Genomic DNA, 5519 nt, shown 5'->3' on the forward strand with positions numbered 1-5519 from the left:
TTCTCTAAGAAGGTTGCTGTGTTTGAGATCAGTTCCATCAAAACGTCTTTCAATTCTCCAAATGAACTGATCATGATTTGCTCTTCCAATGTCAGATGTTTTTTATGTTGTGCTCAGACAGAGATGCATATCTCTTCAAGTAAGAGGATATTTTAAGCGATATAAAAAGGTTTATACAACAAGGCTAATTAAAGAAGACAGATTTTAAGAAGTAAAAAAATACGATTTAGCTGACAATTTAAAACATGATTTAGATCAAAACACTTGTAAGAGATTAAACATTTCTAATGGCTAAAAGTGGAAAGTGACTTATTGAAATGTACGATAAAATAAACATAAAATAAAGAATATGTTACAACAGAAGTTGTAATATATTGTTATGCTGCACAGGAGTAAGAAGAGGTGAGAGAACAGATAAGTCAAAAACACCAAGAATTAACAAAAACATTAAAAAATGATCTATTTATGCTTTCAGTAAAGTTCTTTTAAATTCTGACGTAAAGTGTTGAAACTCAGAAATGCTAAATCATGTCTAAAAACAAGATATATGCAGCAGAGGGTTTAGAACACAGCCCTGCGGAGCCCCTTTTCTATGGAAGCGATTCTGTAGCATAAATAACAAGCAAAGTCAAAACCAGAAATGCTTTTTCATTTTCAAAATGAAGCTGCATTTTTTGACTCAAAAATAAAAAGGAAAAAGCAATCCACCAAAATGCTTTTTCATTTCCTTCCTCAACACAGCTTATTCTGTCACTTAATTAAAATTAAAATGAAAATGCTATTTGACATTTCATTTTCAAAAAGTTATCTGGTAAATGTGTAGCAAAATCCATTTAGAAATGTCTAATTTGACAATAAAAAATGGATTAATAGAAATGCTTTTTCATTTTCAAAATGAAGCCGCATCAAATGACTCAAAATTAAAAGGAAAAAGCAATATTTCAAAATGCTTTTTCATTTTATACTTAAAACCGCTTATTCTGTGTCATAATTAAAATGAAAATGCAAAGAAGGGATTGCATTTGCATTTTCACATCCACCCTGGGAAACTTGTCTCAATATTCATTTAGGAAAAGCATTTCCAGAGGGAAGGCGGGGCGATGACATCACTGCTTTCTCCGTGTGTCCGGCCGCTGACAGACACAGACACACTCACCAGGAACAGACTATGTTAGCGGCACAGAAGACGGCTTTGTGGTGGTTGTGAACTTCTGATGAGTTTCCACAGCTTCTCAGGACTACATAGCAGCATGTCCGCCTTCTGCAGTCCAAGCTATTTTTCTTCGGACCGCCAGCTGCCTTCGCATAGCGGAGCGCGAAGCTCCCGATGATCGCTGAAGGCGGAAATTCTGCTGCGATCTGAGAAACTATCATATGAATTTGTGTTTCCAGTGGTGTCCAGAACAAAATAAAGACTGATGTAATTTTTTCCAAGTTCATGCAGATAAATTGCACTAAGGAGAGCGCCGTTTTAGCGCTGTTTCATGAGAAACAGGCCTTTGGTGGGAGGGGCATCACAGAATGTGAACGGAGCAGAACCAAAATCTTTTAGAACTAACCTGTCAGACATTCTCCTCTGCTTTTTTCTTTTTGTTTTGTTGCAGCAGGTTTTCTTTTCATACCTCGATGGCGTGAAAAACCCGCGTTACAGACAAATCTGTGGCGTTTCTTTTCTTACTTCCTTTGCAAGTGTCTGCACGGTTAAATCCTCAGATTGAGGAAGATTAATGAAATGAATCTTTTTTTTCTTCATTTTTAGAAGTGATATTAAAGGGAAAAAAAGTCATTTGGTTTGTGGTGATGTGTTACATTTGTTCATTCGCTCACAGAGGGTCACCGATTGTACATATGTCTGTCTGCCTTCTGCATACTTTTATGCATTATTCCTGTGCTTATCTATGCTTTATAAATCTATAATTGGGTTCTGTCAGTTTGTTCCTTATACTGGTATTTTTTATTTCATTTTGGAGTCCAAACATTTCTCACTTTTTTTCCACAGCAGCAAAAACCAAAATCCTCAAAAGAAAGTGCAGTTTAGTCCAGATTAACCTCAGAAATGAGAAATATGACTTGTTCTATGGATCTGTAATCTCTGTGTTTCAAGTGGTTTCTAAAGGAAAAAAACGCAGATCTGAACATATCTATCATAAATCTGCACTATGATAAAATGAAGAAATTGTGTTTTTTTTACTCCTCACTGGACCAAAGGTTCACTTTAATCTATGAAACCAGCCTGAGGTGGATTCTGCAGACTTTCACATTTCTGTTTGCTGATTGGCTACATTTGTAGACTGACCGCCTTTGAAAGTGGCGATCTGTCCTTTTCTAGTTTCTTTTATACACAAATCCGCCGCGAAATCTACGGGCGCCGCCATATTGGCTATCGCCATTACTGCGTGGCTGTGGACTGCGACTTACCGCTGCCCTCTATTGGATTTTCAATGAAAGCATTTCTCACGTGAATATGACAGGTGACAGGTAGATAAACAATGGCAAAGGAAAGGGATGATTGGGTAGATGACGTCAGGCAGTGGCCAAAATTGACCAATGCAGGTAATTTAATGTCAAGATAATGTATTAAGGCATGTATTAATTGATGACAGCCATAAAACCGAACGCTATCATTACTAGCTGTGTTGCTAATATGTTCATTAGCTTGCAAACAACTAAAACACGACTATTTGTAGTAAAATAAATGTTTTTACAGGTATCCAGGATTATTTTATTAATCGCCTGGTATGTGATGAGCTTCAGAATCTGCTGCCAGCAGTAGGAACAAGAATTGAACATGGGGTTATGAAAAGTTGTGTGCTTAAGTAGTTAGTAATAAGATTAATGAGCATATAACAAAAGGAGTAATACACACATCAAGAGTAAAATATCTGTTCATTGTTTAAAAAAATTACATGTTAGTTATCGACACTGCATTGCTATGGTAACTTACTAAGCATCAAGAGTTTGACATTTCTTCACAATTTAAACATGTACAACCATCTACATTGTGGTTTGAAACAGTTGGTTGCTTTGTTGAACTTTTTGTTCAAATAAAAAGTAATATGACCTTCCTTGGCCTCAAAATTAATAACCACATCACACACACTCAATCATTCTTCAGGTGTTTCCCTTTTTTTATTCAGTACTGTTATGGATTAACAGAGGCTGCAAATTACATAGCTCTGCACAAATACTTACAATCTCATCAACACAAAACGACTCGCAAAAGTAGCCAGAAACTGTCAGCACATAAACCTGTATAAAATATAAAGTCTTTGTTATTTAAATTTTTCGCTGACACTGATGGCGTTGGATCAGTCTGAGTGCCACAGTCCTTCATCGGCTTGTTACCGCAGCTGAAACTGTAGTTGTGGTCCATGTGATCTGGCGACTGGATTCCAACATCACATGTTTGCAGAGGCAATGTTTCCAAATTTCCAACATCCACCTCTGTTCCCATTGGTCCAATAGCTGAGTTCAGGTGTAGTGCCTGAAGACATCTTTTTTTGGGTGGAGGTCTAGCTGGAGTTACCTAAAGAAAAAAAAAGAGCTGTGCATTAGTAAAACATGAGAATGAAACATATTTAAACTTACAATGTGATGCAATAATATGGCTCTGCTAAGAGACCTACTTACACGACAATCATAGCCCATGAACAACACAGGATAGGGATTTTCTCTTCTGGGTTGTCCGTCAGGAAAATGTATCCCACACACCTTAGAGTGAAACATAAATATACATACATTGGTTGTTGTAAATACTTCTGAAATACTTTGCACATGCACAATTCCATTTTATCATCCCATTTATTAATCTCTGGAGGGGGCTTACATATAATATTATTCTTTTTTGAGGTGTAAGGGGCAAAAATTGTTGTTTATCCCCATCCTGTTTAGTCTACTGTTGTAATTGAAGTACTATGTGGATTGTTTTATTTTTTGCAAGAATGAAGATTTGTCTATTTGAGATACTAGTTTAATTATTTAATAACATCAATCACAGAATAATCAAAAAACCAATTGGTTGAGTACATTTACCCATCCATCTAGCAGATGTTTTTTTTACCCAAAGAACAGCAACGAGGACAAACAGTTAAGCCAATGCACAGAAATAAACTACAGTAACTTAATTACAGATCATACAAAGCAGTAAAAACAGAGCTTTAGTCTTGTAAAATCAGATTTTCACTTGAAAACATGAAACGTCAGCTGTGTTTTCGCCTGTGGCTAATAATGTTAGCATCTTAGCTAGCTATGTCGTATGTTTACACCCTCTGCGTGCAACATGTGGCATTAACAGATAGAACAATCAAGCCAAACGTACCACAGTATTCTTGTTTGCTGTGACGCCATCTCGGTTTATGTATTTCATCCACTTTTGACGCACATTTTGGTCCTCCGCTCGACCAGGTTATCTGTGTAATCCATAAGGCCACACGGGCAGTCGGTGCAGTAAAGGTTTGTGAATTTCACAAACAGTCTTATTCCAGGCCTGTATTTTTGCACTGCTGTTAAAGCAGCCGAAAACACAACAAGTTCTTCCCGGCATCGTTGAAAAGAAAAAAAAATGGACAAACTTTTCGCATCTAAGCCTGCTTGTAAGCTTGCAGCGAACGTCTGCAACAGCCGCTGCGGGACCAACAACAAGCTACTTCTGCTACTTCCTTAGCAGCAGAGCACCGCAGTAATGGCGGCGCTACTTTACTTCCGGGTTTCGCCGAATTAGTGTATTCTGAAAGTGTCAGTGGCCGTCACAGCCCGCCTGTATCTCGCCTCAAACGCGGTTTGACCAGCGGCCAGTAACCGCAGAGGAAGCCAGGCTCTCTGCTTTAAAAGTCAAACACTTGAGGGTCCGCCGGTGTTCCATCGCCCGCTACAAGATGTTGTGCCTCAGTAGCACTTAGGTCGTGCGCTTGTATGACGCCGCGTGATTTGGATGCATATCTCGGCCTCCAGGTTCTGGTAGGAACACGCCGTGCTTTCTCTATACTGTCTGTTCTGCAGATATTTCTTTTCTGCACCCATTTTCACTGTTGTTTATATGGTTTGTGAAGTTTATTGTTTTGCATAAAAAATGAAAAGTTACACACAAAATATTTATAATTTTTGTATTGAATAAAAAGAAAAAAGGTTGTTTAAGGAAAACTTAGGAAAATGGAAATTATTTTTTATTGTGTCGGCTGAATGGCAATGCCAAGAAAATAGTTTGAAAAAATGTCCTTCTGTCATTTTCTGATGTGTTCACTACAAATGCGAGAACAGTCGACAATAAAAGTCATTTTAAGTATTTTAAGTGTGTTCTTATTTTGCTTTCTTTCATTAAGCAAATCCATTTGCACAATCAGCAAGTCCTCCAAATTTGGCACTGAGGAATGGAATAAAAACCGGTTTATCACATATACTGATGACATCAGACTTTTTGTTTTCCTTCTGAAGGAAGCAGCTAAAGTTTTATTTGATCAGTTTGATCTTCTGGCTCACATAAATACTCAAGATGCCAGAAACAAAGGAGAGCTGAGAAAATG

Source organism: Oryzias latipes, chromosome 19 (genome assembly GCF_002234675.1).
Source record: "Oryzias latipes chromosome 19, ASM223467v1".
NCBI classification, from domain to species: domain Eukaryota; kingdom Metazoa; phylum Chordata; class Actinopteri; order Beloniformes; family Adrianichthyidae; genus Oryzias; species Oryzias latipes.